The following is a 24,817-nucleotide window of genomic DNA, read 5'->3' on the forward strand; positions in this document are numbered from 1 at the left end:
ACCACATGTTCAGATCTCAGTAACATCCATTCAGCTCTTCCAGCAATCAGGGTTATTTGTGCATGAATGAAATCTTGAAAACCAAGGTGCTCTCTGCAGAAAATATGAACCCTCTGTCACTTCCGTGTCACTGAGAAATGGATGTAACTTCAAAAAAAAATCTTTAAACAAAACTACAATATCTTGACAATTGTTTTATCCTACCAGTTGTTTGCTGTATCACAATCCACCAGGGGACCTGAGATTGCCGTAGTCAGGGCATGCCTTCCCTACCCGCTGGACTGACGGGCAGTAAGTGACCCAGCGGGGTTGATTTATCGCACCGAGCACTCTCTTGTCACCTCTGGTACTCGACGAAAACAAGAAGAGCAGGTGGAGTCGATGGGAGAGTGCCAGCTATTGCTTAACCGCCGTGAAGATGCCACGGTAAAGGAGACCTAAGTACATTGACTTCAGCTATGTTATTCACATAGCTGACGTTGCGTACGTTAGTGTGGTGGCCTGCAGTATTATAGACAGGGCCTGAATATCTAAGGCTCAAACATCTGAGACTCAAATAACATTTAAGAGCCTGATCTTACAAGCAATTCCACGTATGCTTATTTTTCATCACACAAGCAGTCCCAACTGAAGTCAACAGAACTTCCTTATTCTCAAAGGCTTTGTCTACACTGAGTTTTTGCGGCAGACAATATGCTAATGAGGGACTCATTAGCATATGTTGTGATCTCATTAGCATATTTTCTGCTGTTTCTTTTTGCACAAGAGGTTTTTATCCCAGAGAGGCATGAGGATCTTGCGCAAAACCGGGGTTTTGCACAAAACGGAAGCGGCTACATTATGCAAAAACTCCTTGCGCAAAAAGAAATGGCAGAACATATGCTAATGAGATTGTGACTTATGCTAATAAGTCCCTCATTAGCATATTTTCTGCTGCAAAAACTCACAGTGTAGACTTAGCCATAAAGTTAAATGTAGGCAAAAGTTCAGTTCCTTAAGGCAAAGTTAGTCAATGAGCAAAACGTGTTGAATTAAAACTGTCTAAGGAATCTCAGAGAGGGAGCCCTGTTAGTCTCGTTATCCTCTAAGGCGAATGCTTTCATTTATTGATACAATTAGTTGATCTCAATTTCTACGCCATATGTGACAGCATCATTTATGACTAATCTCTTTCCAGTATATTTGGTTTGCAATGGCAAGGTGAGGAATGATCGTAAGTCATTTGCCTTTATGAGCCCTTTCTCTCACTCTTACCCCTTGCTCCCGGAAAAGCAGTTGCATGGGCAGATTGAAAACGTGCTGTGTAACTGTGTTGTGCATTGTGCAAAGAGGTGGTTATAGTTTAACCTCAAGCAGGAGTCTATTCTGCTGTCCATGAGCCTTGCTATCTCGGTCTGCCCAAGCACAATGGGACCTGCTGGGGCAGGAATGCGTTTCTGTGCTAGTAGACAAGACGGTGTCCACCCAGACAAAGGCACAAAGGGATGTTGATAAACAGATAGAAGATTTTGACTAGCAACCTCAAAGAGAGTCTGTACATCAGGTCAGAAATACCTGTGCTCCCTGGAACCACGTGCTTACATCCACGACAGTTGCCACCGCCCTTCATCTGTCTGAGGCGACGGGGTCAGTGCATATAAAGCAACCTGCTGTAAATCTGCCTCCTGTTTACTGCATGAGGTAACCATGTCACTTGACTGACACCTTAGGCCAGGTCTACACTACCGGGGAAGGTCGAATTAAGATACACAGCTCCAGCTACATTCATTACGTAGCTGGGATCGATATACCTCGATTCGAGTTTCCCCGCTGCCCCCACAGTAGGAGACAAACAGGAGAAAACACTCCTGTTGGTTTCCCTTACTCTTCTCAGGAGCAGGAGTACTGGCCACTGACCGGGGGGAGAGAGGGGAGGAGCGCACCCTCTGAGTTCGATTTAATGGGTCTTTACTAGACCTACTAAATCAAACTCCAGATCAATCGATTGCAGCAATATCAATTTTCCCCAGGGTGAAGACATGGCTTTAGAAACCTATATTCTAGCAGCCACTAACTGATATCGTGGCATTTTAACAGGACTTTCCTTAATGTTCTTTGCCAAAATCTCTTCACTAGCATGCATTGACTGCTGCCCTCCTCCCCACGGGATGAAGTGATTCCAAACTATCAGACTTATTGACGGGTAAAAACTTAGTTCTGTTCCTGTGGTCCTATTGCTTATTCCCTAATGAAGCATGGTTCCATTCTGAAGCTGTCTAAATACACATGGGACCAAATCATTATTAGTATTTATTTGTAGTGTTGTAGTGTCCAGCAGCCCCTGTCAGGGACCAGGACTCACTGTGCTAGGTGCTGTACAAAGGCACAAAGGAAATACAAGTGTTATTTACTCCTCATAACACAACAACGAGGAGTCTCCAACTGAAATTAATAGCCCACATGTTTAAAACAAACAAGGAAGCATTTCTTCACACAATGCACTGTCAACCTGTGGAACTTCTTGCCAGAGGATGTTGTGAAGGCCAAACCTATAAAGAAGGTTCAAAAATAATTAGATAAATTCATGGACTATGGGCACAGATAGTGTCCATCGCCTCTCTTTTCCAGAAGCTGGGAATGGGTGACAGGGTGATTTCATGATTTCCTGTCCTGCTCACTCCCTCTGGGGCATCTGGCATTGGCCACTGTCAGAAGTCAAGACACTGGGCTAGACGGACTTTTGGTCTGACCCAGTCTGGCCATTCTTATGTCCATTTACATCCTTGCAATCCCACTGAAGAATCAGGCCCATAGTGTGGCTTAGTCAGACCAGACACATCGTATTCTTACTAGGAAGAGGTTTAATACATTGTCTTTCAGAGGATTTCACAGTATCTGTGCTGCCTGATTTACAATTATTAACGATATAAAAATGAATTTGAATAGCAACGTGCAGGTAGGTAACCCTTTGGGGGAACTAGATTATGTTTGCCAAAAATCTTGAAATAATATAGAATCTCATGCAATTTCAGCAAGCAAATTGCTCCTTTTGATTGCGAAATATGAGTAAGGGCTCCTTCTTCCAGGCACCTTAGCTGCCCTGGGTTTAATAAGTTATTTAGTTGCACATAGAGCCAATAACTTTGAGGTGGTGAAGCAAGCCATGCAGCCACAAAGGGAGTGAAAAATAGCTCTTGGCATAAGTCACAAAGAACATGATTCAGCGTTGGCCCTTGTCATTTACACCTGTGCCAAGTGGGCGTGAAACATTGCCAGATCAGAATAGTAATGATTTGCATGGATATTGCATTGGTGCAAATGACTAAACGCGAAGGACAGTGATCCTTCAGCTCCATGGGCTTGCAGTCTCTCTTATACTAAAGCACCGTGGCAGTCTAATAAGGCCTGTAGGTGGGTGTAAATGTGACACGCTATCAAGCTGATGTACCATCATCTTAGTGCAGAAAACTAGGGCAATAATATGTGCACTTATTAGTTCTAGTCCACCTACTTGCATTTCATCGTCATACTTGAAATGAATTAGTCCTCTCCTGCCTTGAATGAAACTTCTGACCAGCCTTCTCCAGGCATCTGCTCAGCACTTCTCAGCTGATTAGGAAGGTTAGGGTAGGTTTATCGCAAGCCATATTCTATGCACGGGGGTGTGTGAGATGCCAGGGCCAGCTGCGAGCAGGGCATACAATAAGATAACATGGGAGCATCTGGCTTAGAGGAGGGCCGGAGAACACCCTTCTGAGAACTGAAAAGAGTTTCGTTTATCTACAAAATCCAGGAGGATTTTTTTCTTTGTACTTTATATATTCTCCTGCAGTTCAGTAGCACAATGTATTAGAAGCTCCCCCCTTCACAACTTGCAAACTCTCCTCTCAGGGTGCATCTATACTGCAGGGCTTAACTTGAACTAAGCTCTGCAAATTGAGCGACGTCAATTATGTAATTATTTCGAAATAGCTTATTTTGAAACTGGGAGCATCTACACAGCACTGATCGAAATCGAGCACTCTTCCTCCGATTTCCCTTACACCTCGTACAATGCGGGTTACAGGAGTCGGAGTAAGAAGTCCTTCAGCTTGACAGTATTTCAACATTATTTTGAAATAACTGCCTGCTGTGTAGTCACGGACTAAGTTATTTGGAAATAATGTTGCTGTGTAGACGTACCCTCAGTCACATTGCCACAGCCTCACTGAAGCAGCCAGGCCAGTGTAGCTGAGAAGAGAATGTGGTTCGTTATGGGTAAAGGGTGTGAGCCAAATTGTAAGGAATCTCTCCTGAAGAAGCAATGCACCAACGAATTGTAAATTACAGGACGCGTCCTTTGTGTCCGTATGTTTTATAGAAGATAATTATATTACATGTCAGTGAGTGAAAGACACCCTCTGAAGCCACGAGTCAGGTTGGAGGCAGTCGCTTTAAAAGGATGATTTGAATGAATGCACCCTGTGCAGTTTAGGAACGGTCCTGGAGTCTCCAGGAATTAAAGATTCATCTTTAAGGAGAGATTACATCATGTGATGAAACCTCCAGGAATATGTCCAAGCAAAATTTGCAACCCTCCATTTAGGGTGTAACACTTTTGAAATCTTAGGTAATTGTATAATACAGTGAAGCTGAGCTGAACTTTACATCTAATCCCCAAAGTCTCTTCTTGCCCACCTTGTCCCAGGTTCAGAGCATTAAGGAGCAAGGGTTTTCAGTCAAGGGCTCCTGTGAGTATATTTTGTTCCCTAACACAGCTGTGGTGTGATCCTGTGAGCTCCTGCAGCTCCCCCTGAGCTATACCAGAGATGGAGTGGATCTCTTTTTACCAAGTCTGGCTGAAAGATGACAGGTGACATTTCTAAGCAGCCTCACAAGCCACTTTTTCAGTCTCATCTACTACAGATTCATCCCTCCTTTGTTTGAACTGCAAGCCTGGATCAAATCCTCCATGGGAAGCTCATCAGAAGCCCCGAAGCATCGTCAGGTTTAAACTACACAAAATGTGCAAGTCTGGGCTGGTTTCTGCACCTAAATCCTCCCCATGCTCCCTTTCAACTGGGCTCAGGCTGAGATGCTGTTGGCAAGGCTGGGTTAGGCTTTCAGTTGGCGAGGGAACACCAAGCGACCTGTGATTCACTCCATCTGGGCTGAGCTGGGAACATTCTACCTGCTTCTGTTTATGACTCGTTCTTATTTAAGCCTCCTCTTCTCACGAGGTCAAGTGGGCCCATACCCTCAAGATATTTAGGTGCCTAACTCCCACAGGATACAGGTGCCTAAATACCTTTGGGGATCTGGGCCCACGAGTCTTCCTGTCAACTTCATTGGGAGCTAGACTAAGAAGTTCTTTTAATTTTAATTAAAAACATAGGAGGCCACTGAATATTTCCAAGATTATATGGGGTAGTGTTCCTAAGGTACAGCTCCACTGCCCTCCAGTACTTCATCTATCGGGAAACAAGGAATTGCCACCCAGTTATTTATTCTCTTTGTGCAGAGAATCTCCCACTCACAAATAATGCAAATTCATAGGACTTGGCATTGGCAGATGCAACTCTAAGATCAATTAACTTGCACTTGTTAAGAGCCAACTTTGAAGTATGCTAGAGAATCGTTTTCCTCTTCTCCCTCCACTTCTAGTTTCTTGTTAAAGCCTGCTTCTTCCTCTACATTACATCTCTTCTGCCTATGCCGTAAGAACGGTCAAACTGGGTCAGACCAAAGGTCCTTCTAGTTCAGTATCCTGTCTTCCAATAGTGGCTAATACCAGATGCCCCAGAGGGAATGAACAGAACAGGAAATCATCAAGTGATCCCTCTCCTGTCATCCATTCCTTGGATAAACAGAGGCTAGAGACACTATTCCTACCCATCCTGGCTCATAAGTATTGATGACCTAACTTCCATGAATTTATCTAGTTCTTTTTTAAAACCTGTTAAAGTCTTGGTCTTCACAACATCCTCTGGCAAGGAGTTCCACAAGTAGTGCTTTTCAAGAAGAAATACTTCATTTTGTTTGTTTTAAACCTACCACCTATTAATTTCATTTGGTGACCCCTAGTTCTTATGTTATGGGAACAAGTAAATAACTTTTCCTTATTCCCTTTCTTGATACCAATCATGATTTTATAGACCTTTGTCATATCCCCCCTCAGTCTTCTCTTTTCTAAGCTTAACAGTCCCAATCTTAGTAATCTCTCCTCACATGGAAGCGGTTCTATAATTACTAGGGTTTACCCATAATTATGAGCGTTTCCTCTGCTCTGAGCTCCCTGCATCTCCCCTTCCCAAAATGTTCCACCTACGTTCCTGCCCCTTCCTATCTCAGCTCTCCTCTTTGAATCCCTTCTCTGGCTTCTTTTTTTCTCAGCACTGAACTTAATATCCTCATTTTCACCATCAGGCCCCTGCACAACCACTGTTCCACTCCATTGCTGGTCTGTTCTCTGCTAAGGATGTGAATGGTTAACTGGTTATGGTTAACTGGAGCAGCCTCCTGTCCAACAAGGGCAGGGGGCTGCTCCATCCCAGCGGGGTGCACTTCAGCTTGTCCAGAACTGCTCCCCACCTGCGGGGGGGGGGGGGGGTGTCCAGTCTGGATGGAGCAGCTGCTATGGAGAGAGGTTGGCGCAGCCTGTCCATGGCAGGCCCAGCCCAGCTGGCCTGAAGTGTCCCCCCAGCCTCATTTAAGCAGTTAACCTGTTATATGTTATGTTTAACTGGTTAACTAATGAAACGGGATTTTACATCCCTGTTCTCTGCAGCACCAGAGAAAGTGGCCTCTTTCATTATTAGCAGGAATTAGGCACAGGAACTGGATTGCTTAACCTTATGTTGCCCCAATGTGAATTGAAGGGGTATTCTTATCTCTCGCTGTAAGTGATCTCAGAGTCTATGCTCCTCCTGCAGCATCTGCCCCAGCTGGCAAGATAAATAACAAACAGGCAATTACAGGAAAAGGACTGGAGGTCAGATCTTGAGAGCAATAGCTTGAGCTAGCACAACCACCACCAGGTAGATTTGAACCTCAGATGCTTAGTAGAGGAGCCTCTACAGCTTGAGATATAAAGCCAGCTGACTTTCAGCTTAGGCTGTAGAGCGCCCTTGTTCTTATCTCTTGCTCTAAGTGGTCTAAGTGCCATTACAAGGGACAGCGAACCACATAAGGGCTCCGTCTACACTGCAGAGGTATCCTGAAATAGCTATTCCACATCTGTTGAGCGTGCCCATTATTTCGAAATATAACAGGCACGCTATTCCGACGTCCCTGTAAACCTCATTCCACGAGGAGTAAGGGACGTTTCAGAATAGTGATTTATTTCGAAATAAGTGCTGAGTAGACAGCGCCACATTTAGAAATAAGCTATTTCGAAATTGGCTCGAAATAAGCTACGCAATTTGCATAGCTCAAATTGCATAGCTTATTTCGAGCTCGAGGTGCAATGTAGATGCACCCGAGGTTTGTGGATTACACTAGAAGTTTCCCTAAGTTTTCAAAAGTCTGCTTCCAGGAGCAAGGGATACTCATATGGATAAATCTTGCAGGATCAGGCCTGAGAGCAGGGCCACTTGAGATAAATGTATGTGATGGCTGATTAACTGGTGAGGAATAATCAGCAAGGGAGAAAAGTTCCCTTGTACAGTATCTGCCCTATTTTGGTTTCATAATGTTGGCAAATGCTTTAAAAAACAACAAAGGCATCTTCTGTTTCTTCAGCATGGCTTAACCCACTAGCTCAAAGAGCCACCCGAGACACCTTTGTGTTTGTAACCCTCCCCTCAAATGCTTTCTGCATTCCACAACTTAGACTTGTAACAAAAAAAAAAAAACAAAAAACCAGCAGTGAAAAACATTCGTTCTCTCTAAGGCTTAACTGCTGCAGAGAAAAACAAGAGTTTTGTCAAACACGTGATTCCCATGTCATGATCCAGACTCTGCAGTCAATTACACCAGTGTAAATGGAATAACTGTGTTGGCTTGATTCACCATTGCCTCCCTCCAGATTTACACCAAAATAATCGGTTTATAACCTACGCATGTCTAAAAAAGTTTATCGCCTAGTTAGTAGGCACTCTGGAGTAATAGATTTGCACTGGAGGGCCAGGCCTTTCAAACCAATGTAGTTACACCAGCATAAAACTGAAGTAGGCAATCAAGCCTTCCTGACTTTTGTAGGGATACTCCATATTTATACCAATGTAACTAAAATTAGAATACTGCCCAAGCGTGAGTAGAGAAAATCTACACACTGCAGCTCCATTAAAGCTCAACAGCTAGATTCCATACCCGTTTATACTAATGTAGCCCCAGAGACTTCTATATGTAACTTCTATATATTAGACATTAAGAAAAATTTTGTGTTAGGGTGGTTAAATATGTGAATAAATTGCCTAGGAAGATTGTGGAATCTGCATCACTAGAGATATTTAAGAGCAGGTTAGACAAGCATCTATCCAGGATGATCAATAAGTTCCCAAACTGAGGGGTGCAAAGAAATTCCAGGGGGGGCATGAGGTGACCCAGTCCTCCTCTTCCCCCCGTAAATCCGCCCCCCCAAGGCGGGCAGACTCTAAAATGGCCACCTTAAAAGGGCAATACCTGCCCTGTTCTTAAAAGGGCAAGCTTTTTTTTTTTTTTGCTCAAGTTTTGCTGCAATTTTTTTTTGGGGGGGGGGGCAGGTGTGAGGGTTTCCCAGAAATCAAAAAAGGGGCATGATCCTGAAAAGTTTGGGAACCACTGAGATTCTAGATGGTGCTTGGTCCTACTGTGAGGGCAGAGGCTTGGATGTGATGACCTCTTAAGGTTCCTTCCTGTTCTAGGATTGTATGATTCTATGCAACAGGCTAAAAATTGACCGGTCGGCCGTGTTCCTGAAGTCCCACTGCACATAATATGAATAAATCTGTCCTCATTTAGCACAATGGATTAATATAAGAGGTTATACAGAACTGGGAAATAAAGCCTGTTTTTGTATTTCTCCCTTACCTTAATCAAATCTTTTCACAATTTTTCCTTTCTGGTTTCAAGCCCTCAGGAAACATGGGGAAGATGCAGCTGTCTGAAGTGATGCCAAGGTATATTGCCAGGACAGGGAATACATCTTGAAGAAGTAACTTTGCTAGAATGAATTTGCCCTTTGTTGATTTATTTCTCCTGTGACCCTCAATTAAGCCTTTGGTCCAGCTGTTAGTAGACTTAAATCCATTGAAATCTCCAGACTGAAGAGCTGGCATGAAGGAGAGGAAAGAATGATCTTGTGTTTCAGCCACCGTATCATTATTCAGAAAAGCTGGGTTCAACTCTTGGGACTAACACAGACTTGCTGTGTGCCCTTGGGCATGTCACTTCATCTCATTGTGCCTCAGTTTCCCATCTGTAAAAATAGGGGAAATAACACAGACCTTCTTTACATGGGGAACAGTCATTAGTGCGTGGGAGAGGCTTGAATTATCATTACAGTAATCAGGGCCAGGCAAGGATCTTAATTCATCAAATCTTTAGAACCCAACAAGTTTGGGAGACTGATAATGGTTCCTTCTGGCTATGCCTACACTACCAGGTTATTTTGAAATAAGTTATTACAAAATAATAACTCCTGAAGTAACTATTTCAAAATAAGCTTATTCCTGTTCACCAGCAGGAGTTATTATTTCAAAATAACAAGCCCATTATTTTGAAAGAACAGGCTTGGTATTGTGGACGCACGCCTTGTTATTTCAAAATATGGGGAGTTATTTCGAAATAACTCCCCAGGGTAGACATTCCCTCTGTCTTTAAAATCTATATTAAGCAACAAATGCATGGCCATGGGGGCAAGTTAGCCTGTGGAGGTACCCATCTGGTTTTTGAACCGGAGCACAAGGGAGATTACGAAAAATACATACAAATGCAGGAAGAGAGGATAAAACTGATGTTCCACAGCTGTATACCAGGGTTCTCTGTAAGGTGCACACCTGTGCGAGCGCGCACCAAGAATTTCATTCCCACCCACCCCTCAGCAGAGCTGCACAGCTGTGGCCCTGGCTGATCTGCCGGTGGGGCTGTAGCCTCGGGCGGGTGACTGCCCACCTCAGGAGCAGCTGGACAGCCACCACGCAGCCTGGGCCATGGTACTAAAATAGCACTGTGGCCTGGCTCCAGTCTCAGCACGCAGGGCAGCCACCCGCCATGCTGCCCTGCCAGGCAGGTGCAGGTGTCAGAATGGCAAAAGGTGAGGGAAGGGGTAGGGGGAAAACTAAAGGGAAGTTGGGGGTGAGGAGAGGAAGGGGCTTGTGCTGAGGGGAGGAGGGGCAGGGCAGGAGAAGAAAGGGGAAGGCACCAAGGGGCAGGGTGGAGGAGAGACAAATGCCAGGGGGCCAAGAGGAGACAATGAGGAGAAAAGGCAGGAGGAGCAGGGCGGGGGCAGGGGAATGGGAAGGTGTCACTGAGGGTGGATTAGGGGAGGGGGCAGGGTGATGCTGGGAGAGGAAAGGAGAAGGACAATGGGGCAAGAGGAGAGGGGAGCAGTGGGTGCTAGGAGAAGGAGGACTGAAAGGGGGTGGGCATGAGGAAGGAGGGGGATGGAGCAAGTCATGTGTGAGGGCACAGAGGGGCGTGAGGAGAACTGGGGCAGAGGGTGGTGAGGGGGTGGGCACTAGGGAGGAAGAGGACAAGGGGGACAGATGTTGGAAGGGCAGGGGCAGGGAGGGAAGTGGGAGGGAGGCACCAGGAGGGTGCAGGGGGTAAGGGAAGGTGCTGGTGCCAGGGGATTGTGGGGGTGAAGCAGAAGGGCAGACATGGGAAGGGGAGGGACAGACACCAGAGGGCAGAGGAAAGAGACAGGGCAGGTGGGTAGAGGGAGGTGTTAGGAGAGGAGTTGGGGAGGGGAGCTAAAGGAGAGGTGGGCACAGGAGGGAAGGGCAGGTGCAGGGGTCAGAGAGAATGGGGATGAGGGCAAGTCCCAGGAAGGCTACGGGAGTGAGAAGGGCAGGAGCCAGGACAGCAGAAGAGGGTGAGGGATGGGGGTGGGGCAGCAGAAGGCACTAGGGGAACAGATGGGGCAAGGAGAGGGTGGAAGACATGGCAGCAGAGGGGGAGATTTATGACTTGGGTGCCAAAGTGGCACATCCGAACAAGCGCACGACTCAGTATCGGTGCCCAAGACAAAACTCACTCCGCTCATGGAGGGAAAATCTTAGCGGGAACCTTGCTGTACCATGCCCTGCCCACGCCGCCTCCCCTGCCAGCGCCCCTCTCATGCCAGTCTGATTCGAGGGCCGGGTAAATGGTGACTTGACACAGCCACACGCTTCCAGTCCCCAGCTCGTATCTCCCTGCTACCGTTCAGGCAGCAACCAGACATTCGGGCGGGGGCTTGCCGGATAGCGGGATAGTCACAAGCATGTCACAACGCGATAGGAGCCCACCCATTTCTGACTATACTTTGTCTCTCAGCAGCCTCCTCCAGGGACAACGTGAACGAGGTTGTTTTGCAGAGGCAACTGTTGTTTGAAAGTAGAAAGTGGAGATCTGGTCTGTCCAATGGGAGCTGTATTGAACAGGGGCCAGGAATCCCAGAAGCATGTCACCTATTTTCAGGCAGAACGATTCTTGCACGAGAGGGGTTTTTGCACAAGAAAGAGAAGTGTAGACGGCCTCATTTGCAAATCTTCTTGTGCCTCTATCAAAACGGCTTTGCTCTCCACCTGGTTTGTACTCAGGGCTCTGGGTTTGAAGGGAACTGTTGGACATTGATTTACAGGCCTGAGCACAGGTCAGGGACCTAGGACTCAAGCCAGCCAGCTTATAAGGAGATACAGACCCTTCCCTGATTGGCCTGGGAATGGCAAGACCTCCGTGGACCCGATGGACCTGCTTGGCCCTTTTAACCAGCCCTGAGTTAGCACCTCTGGAGCACCGCCACCAGAAAAATGGCTTGTTTGTGCCTCCTACCCGCTAGCGCTGCACCAGTCCTACTCAGGACAGGTTTCAAAAGTTTCCCCCATGATCGTAAGGGCAGGAGACTCTGTATTATTAAAGGGAAGCTTAGATACTACTCAGCAAGTGCAACAGGCCCACTTCAAACCCTGCCCAAGACGGGCTGGCAAATGTCAAGTACACTTTGGTTGTCCAACAAACCGGCCTGCAGAAGGGTTTTTGTCTGTGACTGGCTTGATGGTGACTCTGGGTTGTTGTTGTTTTTTCCCCCACACTGCCTTAGCTGTTACACTCCTGTTAATCCTCTAGTCTCTGCAGAGGAAGTAGCAAGGGAATAAAGTTCCCATAAGCGTTTTCCCCAAGGAGTTCATGGTTCCAGGAACCGCTTTCCTGTCAGATTCAGTCAGGGATCAGCAGCAAAGCAGACAGGAGCAGAGGGCTCCACCTGTGGCTACGAGGATTATTATTGGTGGCTCTCAAATTGCATTTTTTCTTGTGGCATCTGTCACCCACCCATTAATTGCTGCCACCGGTCCCCTTCCCACTGCAGCCAACCGCCAGTGTCACACACTCCCGTGCACCCCTGCCTCGTCTCTGCTCTGTTTGCAAAAGACAAATTATCTTTCTCCACTTTCCCATAAACACTACAGAGATGGACCTGGAATCCAGAACTAACCCACCCTTCATCTTCCTTCCTGATACGTCCTACAGATTTAATAGGGAGAGAAACAATGTCTTTCTACAGAAATTCTCTGAAACATCAACAGAATTTAATAGAGGATGAGACCATCTGAATAGGTGGTTTTAGCCGTTTGATAGAACTTTTCAGCAGGAATATTCTATAGGATGGCTGGGAAAACTGACAGAAAAATGCTCCTTCTCAACTCAATTCCATTGGACTTTTCTACAGAGACATAAGCTTTCTCCAAAGTTCAGATTGTTCCTGACCGTCACCTCTCAGACCCCTCATATAACAGGCCCAGACTAGAATTATGAGTCTAAAAATACCTATTTTCCCCTGTTTGCCTGTGGCTCTGGGTTCCCGTTTTGTGGAATGGGCCCGTGCTCTGAGCTATATAGAAGCCTTGTTTCTGTGCAGTTTGTCAAAGGCAACCAGATTTACAGTGGAAAGAGGGGCCCAGCAGTGGAGAACAGCAAACAAAAGAGACTCTTCACATTAGTAAAGAGCCTTGGCAGAAGAGATCACTTAATGCTGGCAAACACGCAGCATACACCTCGTCGGAACGATTTCCACCGGGGCAACAGTATTTGCTATCAGGTTCGCATCAGGTACCACAAACTGCCTTGGCACAAAAGGATGCGGCTACACACGTGGCAAAAATTGCTGCGTGGACACAGGGTAGGTGTGTAGGAGAGGAAATAAGGTTGATGCTCGCTACAGCGGCACATCTGGCCACTCTCTCCACAGCCATCTCTATCTAGCCACAGCTGCGTGGCCATCACGGGCCGAGGGTGCCTGAACGGAAGCAGGGTGCTTATGCTTTCCATAGGGATCATGGCTCTTAAGCCTGTGAGATGCAGCCCCTGTCAATGTTTGCTCCTGGATGTTGAATCAATGAGTCAGCGCAGCAGAACGCCGCTGCTGCTGCGCGAAAGGTTTCGTGTCTCTCAGGCAGGGACGTCAAATCCAGTTTAACCCGTTAACTGATCACATGGGGGCAGGTGGCGGGGAGGGGCGCTCCAGTGAGGTTGGAGCGCCCCTTCCTGCAGCAAACCTGGACCGGGCCTGCCATTGGCGGGGGCTGCCCATGGTGGGGCCTCATAGGACAGCCCCAGCCCTCCATCCCCCACTGATTAACCCATTAAGGGTGAGGCTTACCAGTTAACCATTCACATTCCTACTCTCAGGTCGTGGAAAAGCAAGGACAAGTATTCCTACTCCCAAAGTACCCGCTTTCCTCCTCAGCAGCTAAGAGCTCTGCTCACCATATTTGCCTCCTTGGATGAAATCCACCCCTGGGGCACGTGGTTCTTTATCAAGGTCAACAGGGTGCCTAGAAAGCTGGGACATCTTCCAGACCCACCCTTCTGCTGAAGATAAGAAAACAAGTGGCCTCCTTCAGAACTGTCCTAACAGAGACCATCTCTCAACTCCTGAGGTGATTATTAACAATAGGACTTTTCCATTGACTTCACTGAGCTTTGGATCTGGCCCAGTTGTAGGGCCTGAGGTGCACCGGTAGAGACAGCGTATGGGGGAAAATAAGTCCTGACACTATCTGTGCTTCCCCCTTGCTGGACAAAGTCAGGCTATCCGGTTGTCTTTGCAGCCCCTTTCATCAGGGCTAAGCCAAGCGTCAACTGTCTGCTTTTCCCTAGGCAGTGTTTCTCTCTGGCCTAGAAATCCCCACAGCTGGGCAGCTGGGTTAGCTGCAGGCAGAAATGCGGCAGTTCCACGCTAATGTCTAATAGCTTTGGGAGAAAATGGCTTCTGCAGAAAAAGAAGCTACCCGCAAGTCATCAATGAGCCATAAACCTCTCCGTGCCCAAGGTCTTTAAAGGAACTCAAGGGTCCCCCGGTCACATTTATATCCTGGTGCAATGTACACACACATGCTTTGCAAGGGGGTCTGGTGCACATTACAAACGTGCTCCCAAAGCCTGTATCCAGGCAGAATGGACAAAGAGGTTTTCTGCCTGACAAAAGGTGTTCATCCATCTGTCTCTTCATCAGCATGTGAAGTGAGCGCTGAGAGGAAGCCTCAATTGCAAATGAGGTCAACACAGGGGAGTAAGACATGGAGGGTAACCCTGATGCTGGGTACAATGAACGTCAGGGGAGGTACAGGGGAGCTGACAGCCTGTGCGGACCCCTAAGCAAGTTGCAGAGGCTTCTCTGCGCTCCTAGATGGGGCAGAAGGAGCACGGGCAGGCTCAGACAGCCCTCCAAGCTGCATGGACTCTGGTGTGCCTCTCCCCAGCCCTCAGAGCTGCACCGAGCGCATGGTGTAATGCTCCAGTGTGGTGATTTAAAGGGCCCGGGGTTCTAGCTGCTCCCGCAGTAGCAGTGCCGGGAGCCCCGGGCCCCTTTGAATCACCAGACCCCAGGGCAACTGCCTTTTTAACCACCTCCTCTCCATCAATGGGGCCTGGGGATATAAGAAGTCAAGGAAGACACTTCTGGATCCTGCACTTAGGGGCTACGTCTACACTGACACCCTTTTCCGGAAATGCTTAAAATGGAACAGTTTTCCATTGTAAGTATTTCCGGAAAAAGCGCATCTACATTGGCAGGATGCTTTTCCGGAAAAGCACTTTTTCCGGAAAAGCGTCCGTGCCAATGTAGACGCGCTTTTCTGCAAAAAAGCCCCGATCGTCATTTTCGCGATCGGGGCTTTTTTGCGGAAAACACTACTGTTCAGTCTACACTGGCCCTTTTCCAGAACAGTTTTCTGGAAAAAGGACTTTTGCCCGAACGGGAGCAGCATAGTTTTTCCAGAAAAGCAGCTGATTTCTTACAGTAGATCATCAGTGCTTTTCCGGAAATTCAAGGAGCCAGTGTAGACAGCTGGCAAGTTATTCCGGAAAAGCGGCTGATTTTCTGGACTAAGTGGCCAGTGTAGACACAGCCAGGAAGTAATCAGGCCATGTTAATACAGTCATGAAAAGAGGCTCAAAACCGACATTGGTTGAAACATTACAAAGGACTTTTAGAGTGAGATAAACTTCTTTGGGCAGAAGGCTAGCCCAGCTAGCATGTCATTACTTTGCTTTATATGTTCCCCTCTTGTTTCCATTTTCCTTACTCGCTAGCTTTTGAATTTGTGCTAGTCAACATATTGTTGTCTTCACTATAAATATATCTCAGGGCTGCGATCTTAACGCTGACTCTGGGTTGAATCATACGAGGTGATGTGTTCACTGTTCTCTTGGGAAAGCAGGCTGCGAGTGTTAGGTGGATACAGGGAGCACTTCAAAGGGGTACAGGCCCTAGATTGATGAATCAGTTAAACATTAGATTAACCTAATGGTTAACTCACTAAGCAGGATCCCCAGGAGGGGGACCACTCCAGCACAGCCCCCAGCCTGCGGGACTCCTATGCCCAGTCCTACATAGGGCTGACTACGATCTCCTGGCCCCCAACCCCAGTCGCATGGGGAGGCCTGGAACAGCCCTCCGTTCATGGCATGCCACAGGTAGGGGGCTGCTCCCAGGCACCAGCTAACCGTTACCCCATAAGCATCACCCAGTAAGGGTGATTCTTACCAGATAACCAGTTACCCATTCACATCCCTAGGTTGCACCTACTGCAAGGCAAAGGAAGGACTGACATTGCCCTGAGGAGAGTACTAGGGTGGCTAACAGGCTGGTGGCATCAGGTGGCTGTCACCCAGTAAAGCCCAAGCCAGTCTCCCCTTTTCTGGAGGAAAGGGGGCAGTAAGATCACTCACACTCCTCGGTGCCCCAAGCACCATCATAGTCACGATGGAGTTTGCTCTGGAGACTAGCGCACTGGACTGACTCTAGGCACAGAGGCTAAGGTTCATGTCTCCTCGAGTTCCCACTAACGCAAGCCCCTGAGCTCCAGGAGAGATTTGCAGATGAACAAGGGCTTGCTGCCAATGTGGAATTGACTCTTCCTCGGGTGTCGCCTCTAACCTGAATTCCTTCTTGTCACCCGGCAAACTCACTACAACAGCGCCTCCAGCTGGTTGCTCTGGGAACGAGTGTGTTGACTCACTGGACACCTCCCTCTAGCTGGTGTCTTCCCATGTTCCTCTTGGGCCACGGCATCCTCTTTAGGACACTGCCCTCCCGCAGCGCCCACTCCAGTCTCTCCACACCCCCTTCTGGGGTGAGGGGGGTTGTTTACCCCACTGCACACTCCAGGGTCCTCCCTTCCCCAGGGCACCCTGTTCTCCTCCCACGGAACACCCAGTTCCCCTGTACCCACCTTGCCTCAATGACCCACTGCCAGTCTTCATCTAGCTCCTGCCTCCAGGGCAAACTGCAGTCTGGAATGGCCACTCATCATAGGCAAAGGGGTGTGGGCCTGCTGCCCCTGCCTACCTCTCTACAGCCCTAGTAGCTTCAGGCCCTGCAGCCTGGGAGCATGCTAGGCTGGCACCTCCCCATCCCAGCCCAGCCCTATACCCTGCTGCCTCACTGGCTCCCTCACTGTGCAGCTTTGCCAAGTCAAACTTCCTGGTTCCTGGGGGCCTCCCCCAGCCCAGCTGGACCATGCACTGGGCTCCTGCCCCCACCCTGCATCATGCTGGGCTCCCAGCCTCCATCCTCCCCCAAATCGGCTAGGTTCCTGGGACCTCCCCCCCTACACAGCATGCCAGGACACTCTGATTCTGGAACATCCATGGTCTTGCCAGACTGGGGATGTTGCCAAACCAGAGAGTCCTAGTTTATAGAGGCGCAACCGGTGGACACGTGGAACTGAACTGGTCACACACATGTACTGGAACTAGGAGTGTGACGGGAGCTGCAGCACCCCTGCTTGAAGAGGTTTCCATTATACCCATTTGGTTCACAGTTTGGTTCAATGGCTCTCCGCACCCCCACTCTGCAAATTGTTTCAGCCCGCCCACTACACACAAGGGACTTACTTAGGCCTCCTGACCCGCTACCATAAAGCGAAAGGAGTTTCTGGAGCTGCCAACTGGTGGGTGTCTGTGTAAGACAGAGACGTAGGTAGAGACTGTCTGTACAGCTGAGAAAAGGTGTTCTTTTTACCACAGGGTAATTAGCCCACATGACCTAGTGGAGATAATTGTAGCTCCTGTACCTCCTGCCTGGGGTTTTACGTCACCCCAGGCAGGAAATACTGAGCTGGCCTCACCTAGTTTCCCTTGTGGCAAATCTAATGTGACTTCTCGTCAACGTGTTATTACTGTGGGACAGCTAATGTGTATCAGTGACACTATAGAAAAATAATAATAGATAGGTAGAGATGTAGCCGTGAGCTGGTAGGAGCTAGGATCAGACTGGAAAGTATTCCCCCTGCCAGGCACCCAGCTAGAAAACCAGAAAATACCGGACATTGCACATGTCCGGTATTTTCTGATTTTTTTTTTAACCTGACAGAGACCCCAAAAACCAGACTTTTCAGTTGAATACCGGACACCTGGCAACCCTACTGAAAGGATATAAAGCTTTCGAAGAAGCTCTGCTTAGGGCTGGCTGGCAAGACAAGTTAGTGGTGTGGTGAGTATGAAGGCTGCTCGTGTGACTAGTAGCTGCTTCCGTAACGATGGAAATTATCGCTAAATGCGGGTCTCGTGTCCCCGCTACCTTTTGCAGCCGTTCATTCCTGTTCAAAGTGGGTATAGAACACCGCCATGCTGATCTGACACTTTGCACTGGAGTAATCGGTTACACAAGGTACAGAGCAATGGAGAAGCCAATCCAGCTGGTGTAAAATGGTACCATTATTATATGCCAATAGGGAATCTGTTCTTCTTGCTTTTTTCCACAGAAATTACATTGGTGATGATATATCCAAAAGAGAGACAGATCCTTACCTGGTGTGAATCGAAATAATCTCTATTGATTTCATTGCAGCTATGCTGATTTACACCAGGTGGGCCTCTGGGACTCAGGAGACCTGGGTTTTATTTCTAGCTCTGCCACTGACTTTGTTCATGTGACTGCCAAGCTCTGTGCCTCAGTTTCCCCACCTGTACAATGGCGGCAATGCTACTTCCCCACCCTTGTGAAGTACTTTGCGAGTAAGGATGAAAAGCTGCTATAGAAAAGATAAGTACAGGCAGTCCCCGACTTACGCGGATCCGACTTACGTCGGATCCGCACTTACAAACGGGGCTTTCTCGCCCCGGAGCTCACAGGCAGCAATCAGCCACCTCGAGCTCCGGGGCGAGAAAAGCTGCTCCCGGTGCCCCTGGTCTGCTGGGGACCGTCTCCAGCAGACCAGGGGCATCGGGAGCAAACCCGCAGTAGCGGCGGGTTCCCGCGCTTCTGAGGCTTTGCCAGAGCAAAGCCTCAGAAGCGGGGGACACCGCTGCAGCTGCAGGTTTGCTCCCGGTGCCCCTGGTCTGCTGGGGACCGTCTATAGCAAACCAGGGGCACCGGGAGCAAAGCGGTCCGGCCACAGCAAAGCCTCAGAGGCGAGGCACCCCCCCGCTGCCGCTTTGCTCCCTGTGTCCCTGGTCTGCTGGGGGGGGTGCAGCTAGTGTGCCCCCCCCAGCAGACCAGGCTTTTGTTGTGGACCCTGGGACAGAGCAACTGGGGTGCTGCTGGGTTGGTCCAGTAGCACCGAGGAGCAGTGCTACTGGAGCAACCCAGCAGCACCCCAGCTGCTCTGCCCCAGACGTCCCCAAGTCAGCCTGCTGAAACTGACCAGCGCTGACTACAGGAAGCCCGAGGCACAGTTGCTCTGCCCCGGGCTTCCTGGAATCAGCTGCTGATCAGTTTCAGCAGCAGCTGACTTGGGGTTCTTAAGTTGAATCTGTATGTAAGTCAGAACTGGCGGTCAGTTTCAGCAGCAGCTGAATCTGGACGCCAGTTCCGACTTACATACAGATTCAACTTAAGAACAAACCTACAGTCCGTATCTTGTACGTAACCCGGGGACTGCCTGTAGTGTTAGAGAAAAACACCATCCTCTGTGAACTTACAGCATCACCCACAATGTAACTTGGTCCCTTTCCCTGGGAAATGTATTACGGAAACACTTCCAGTTTGAATCACTTCAGATTTACAAAACATTCCAAAGTGTGATGCTAGGCCAGGTCTAAATAATCATGTCTGCACATTAGCTCACATACCCACTGTTCATTCCACCCCAAGACATTGTGACTACGTTTACACTGCACAATTATTCTGGAATACGCTAGTCCGGAAGAAATACTCCGAAATAGTTTATTTTGAAATAGTGTGACTACACCACAGGAAAGCCTGGAAATTCATCCAAGGCAGGCTCCCCTAATATGGATGCATTACCTCAATTTAGAGCCCCAGGAAGCACTGGGGAGTAATTACCTTGGGGAGGAGCTATTTCAAAATAGCAGCAGAGGAGCGTCCACACTACTGCTATTCCGAAATAGCTATTTCGAAAGAGGAGTTATTCCTCGTGGAATGAGGTTTACAAATGCTGTAATAAGCCACCCATTATTTCAAAATAACAGGCTAGCTGTGTAGACACTCACATAGTTATTTCAGAATAACGTTTCAAGTATCAGAGGGGTAGCCGTGTTAGTCTGAATCTGCAAAAGTGGCGAGGAGTCCTGTGGCACCTTCTAGACTAACCGAAGTGTTGGAGCATAAGCTTTCGTGGGCAAAGTCCCACTTCGTCAGATGCATCGCCGCTTTTGCAGAATAACGTTTGTTATTCCAAAATAATGCTGCTCTGAAGACGTAGCTTGTGATATCAGTATGTTGTTCATTCATGAAGAGAAATCCCTTCCGGACTCACCGAAACAAGGTGGGTGAAGTAATATCTTTTATTGGGCCAATTTCTGGCGGTGATTGAGACAAGCTTTCAAGCAGAGTCAGTCTTAGAGGTGGGCAAGCTGGGGCCACCATTTTCAAGGGGCTGCCGACAGAGCCCGATGGATGTCTACTCGGGACACGCGTATTTCGGGCCTTTTGTTTTTTTGCTTGACAAATTTTCTCTGGCGGTTGCCTGGGGCCGTAGGACCGGCCCTGCTATCAGAGCAAACTAATAAATAGACTAGTGCATGCAGGTCCACGACCTTCCCAAACCAGACGTGAGTATAGAAATGTAGGGTCCATATTATGATGACTGAGCTACTTTTATTGGGCATTTTAATGCCCAGACAAGTCAGTTAAATCGGCTTGAACTGGCAGTCTCACAAGCTCTAGCATTCTTTGCCTGCAGCTGAGTGCTGTTCCGAATTCTTGCCTGACTTAGAAACTTTAAAGGAAATCAAAGGAATACTTTCCAGTCTGATCCTAGCTCCTACCAGCCCACACTGATCATTCTAATTTAGGAACAAAGGCATTATAGTATAAGGCAGTTGGCTCCCTTTAGAGCATAAGAGTTGCCCCGTGGAAATGAATAATTATCATCATGCTGGGTATTGCTTCAGTCCTGAGTTGGGGGAAAGATCATAGAATCATAGAATCATAGGACATTAGAACTGGAAGAGACCTTAAGAGGTCATCGACTTCAGTCCCCTGCCCTCACCACAGGACCAATCACAGTCTAGATCATCCATGACAGGTGTGTGTCTAACCGGCTCTTAAATATTTCCAGTAATGGAGATTCCACAACCCCCCGAGACAATTTATTCCAGTGTTTAACGACTCTGACAGGCAGGAAGTTTTTCCTAATGTCCAACCTAAACTTCCCTCACTGCAATTTAAGCCCATTGCTTCTTGTTCTATCCTCAGAGGCCAAAGGCTATGTCTATACTGAGATCTTCTTCCAGAAAAAAGATACACAAATTGAGAACCACAATTTGCATGCCTGTTTTCACTTTTTTTTTCTGGAAGAGGCTTTTCCAACATTTGGCTTATCTACACGGGGCCAAATGTGGGAAAAACCTCCTCTATCGGAAGAGCCCTTATTCCCCATAAAATGAAGAATACAGGGCTTCCGAAAGAATGCGCCCACTTTTTCAGAAACTGTTCCAAAAAAGCAGACGTGTTCCCTCTGATATCCCGGAAAAACTCTGTAGTGTAGACATAGCCAAGGAGAACAATTTTTCTCCCTTCTCCTTATAACACCCTTACTACAGGTAAGGAGGAGCAAAAGCAAATTCCACTGTAATCTGTACATCTCAGCAAGATGATGTATGGGCACTAGAATGGCATTCCAGGCAGCAGACCCCTGGGAGCCATTCCCATCCTCCTGCTGCAGACCCCTGAGATGCAGAGAATCAAATAGGTAACTCCGTGGCTAAATCTGTGCATCTCACTGCGGTCTCTCTACACCTTGGGAAAACTCCAGCGAGTTTAGGCTCCAACTCACATGGAAGTATGTGCTAATCTGTAGGCTCATGATTAAATCCATCCCTGTGCAGCAAAACACTCGAATAAGCACGTCCTTAAAGCTAAGTAAGCGTTGTGTAAAGGAGAAGAGAATAAGTCTCCATATTCACTCTATCAGCCAAGTTCTCAGCAAGGTTCAAAATTAGTCATGATAAAGAATAATAATTAATAACAAGTGTCTGTGTATAAAGAGGCTGAAAACTCCTTGATGCCTAATGCTACATAACTAAACACTTTGGCTGTGTCTAGACTGGCAAGTTTTCGAAAAACTTGCCAGATGTCTACACTGGCCGCTTGAATTTCCGCAAGAACACTGACTTCCTACTGTAAGAAATCAGTGCTTCTTGCGGAAATACTATTCTGCTCGCGTTCGGGCAAAAGCCCTCTTGCGCAAATCATTGGCGCAAGAGGGCCAGTATAGACAGCACAGCACTGTTTGCACAAAAAAGCCCCGATGGCTAAAATGGTGATCGGGGCCTTTTTGCGCAAAAGCGCTTCTAGATTGGCACAGACGCTTTTCTGCAAAAAGTACCTTTGCGGAAAAGCATCCGTGCCACTCTAGACACTCTTTTCCGCAAATGCTTTTAACGGAAAACTTTTCCATTAAAAGCATTTGCGGAAAATCATGCCAGTCTAGACGTAGCCATATAATTTAAACAAAAGCAAAGGCTGCATGGTCTAATCAATGAATGCCAAACTTGATTCAAAAGCCCTTTGAAGTTGTTAAAAAGACTCCTTTTGATCTGCATGGATTTTGGATTGAGCCCTTACTCCAGCAGTTAAAACACAGACATCTTTCCCCCAAAGCTAGAATACAGTAAAAGACACAAATCCTAAAACAACTGAAAAGGAAACAATAGCAATAATGAAATGAAATTGTACTTTGTACAGACAGAGAGACAGTATAGATTGAAAGACTAAGGAATAAATGAGTCAGCACATGATAAGATCAATTCAGAAAGTTTGGTATCGATTAATCAAGAACTCTGGGGGTGGGCTTGCATTTTGCTTTCAGATTTTTGGTTCACATATTGTATTATTTTCTGTAAAGGGTTGACAACAAGTGAGCTACCTTGTATAAACACACTGGAACCAAAATTAAATTAAATTGTTTTAATAAGAGCCAAAGTGTATGGGGAGGGAGGAAGGGGTGGGGGAATAAAACTGTAACTGAAAGAAAATAATTGTCAAATGAATTGATTAAAAGTCTCAATGTATTCCTGTACAGATTACAGTCTCATTTTAAATAACAGAGCAAATGAGGGCCAATGAGAGATTACTATTAATAATTACCTGTGTTCTGTTAGCAGTTAGCCCTTTCTTTCAGATTCTTGGATGGCTCAGCAAAATGAAAACAGGTTTTTACTAAATTTCTCTCCTATGAAACATACATTTTCAGGTTAAGAAAAGACATGCTAATTGTAGGATTAGTCATAATAATAATTAATATGTCTTTACTGATTTTCAAAGATACAAACCTGAACAATAAAAAGCAACTACCTTGACAAAAAAATCTTTCCAACACTCTACACCTCTTTAACAATCTCATCTCTCTCTCTTAATATCACATCTGGGATCCTGAGACATTCAACACATCCCTGCAACTAGCTCAAGGGAAAAAATTAATGCAGCAGTTTTAAAGCTTCACCTGCCACCTAGTGGCTACAAAAAGCATTACTTTCTTTCTCTGCACATACTGGGATTGGCTCTGTTCTGAGTTTGTACAGGGTTTAGGTTAATGTCCATTCTTGTCAGGTGCAGAACTGGGCCAGTTTTTCCAAGAAATATGCAATGGAAGAAACGCCACCCCCTGTAAATGCTGATGGCTCTTTGAAGAGCATATCTCCCCAGCTATCCAAATGCTTAAATAAATATTGCCTATCTCCTAGAATGGACCTTGCATCCAGTCCCCTGCCTTCACAGCAAGACCAAGTACTATCCCTGACAAATTTTTGCCCCAAAGGGCTTCTGTAAGGATTGAACTCACAACCCTGGGTTTAGCAGGCCAATGCTCAAACCACTAAGCTATCTTACCCCCAGTAAAATAGCCCTTGTCTAAATCCAGATGGCAACATTCCATTTCTTAACTCAGCTACTTTGGACAGATATTTGCTTTTGAATGGAAAAGAGAAGCTTAGCCAGTGGGTTCTATTCCTGGCTGAAACTGACCCTGCATGTGAGACACACCAGTTCTCGAGGCCTTGGTTTCCCCCTCGTAATAACACCCGCAGGTTAGATGGGCCAAAACTCTCAACCGTGCAGGCCTAAAGTCGAGCACCACATCTATATGAAGGCAGGGACTTAGGCCATCTGGATTCTAATCCTGAGTCTGCAGGGGGTGTCTACACAGCTTAATTTGAAATAAACTACAGCAATTGCATAGCTTATTTCAAAACAGCTTATTTCGAGTTTTGGTGATGCCTACACAGCACTTATTTTGAAATGGAGCACTCTTCCTCTGACTCCCCTTACTCCTCCTAAAGTGAGTGTTACAGGAGTTGGAGTAAGAAGTCCTCTAGCTTGACAGTATTTTGCAAAAATAACGTTAGTTCAGCTACAGTGTAGACATAGCCCCATTGACCTTCTGTGTGAGAAGTCGCTTCATCCCTCTGTGTCCTTACTTAGCCACAGTCTTGCCTATTTAGATTGCAATTTTTTTGCAGAAGGCACTATCTTTTCCTGTGTGTCTGTGCAGCAGGTAGCAGGACTTCTAGGCACTGGTAATAATAATAATCCAAGTGGTCTCATTTTGCAGAGAGGCTGGACACATAGGCTGTGTCCAGACTCCATGCCTCCGTCGACGGAGGCATGTAGATTAGCCAGATCGGAAGAGGGAAATGAAGCCGCGATTAAAATAATCGCGGCTTCATTTAAATTTAAATGGCTGCCCCGATCTGCCGATCAGCTGTTTGTCGGCAGATCGGGAGAGTCTGGACGCGATGCCCCGACAAAGAAGCCTTTCTTCATCGACAC

General features: G+C 47.1%; 1 long non-coding RNA gene across 1 annotated transcript in view; it reads right to left on the reverse strand.

Annotated features, from left to right (window-relative positions):
* The window catches only part of LOC112547817 (uncharacterized), a 41,846-nt gene that overhangs the window by 4,707 nt on the left and 12,322 nt on the right, over nucleotides 1–24,817 (reverse strand). The window contains exon 2 of the long non-coding RNA XR_003091626.2: nucleotides 8,968–9,355. This is a non-coding gene — a long non-coding RNA (uncharacterized LOC112547817). The remainder of the gene's footprint in view (nucleotides 1–8,967; nucleotides 9,356–24,817) is intronic.

The sequence above is a fragment of the Pelodiscus sinensis genome, chromosome 28, assembly GCF_049634645.1.
Source record: "Pelodiscus sinensis isolate JC-2024 chromosome 28, ASM4963464v1, whole genome shotgun sequence".
NCBI classification, from domain to species: Eukaryota; Metazoa; Chordata; order Testudines; family Trionychidae; genus Pelodiscus; species Pelodiscus sinensis.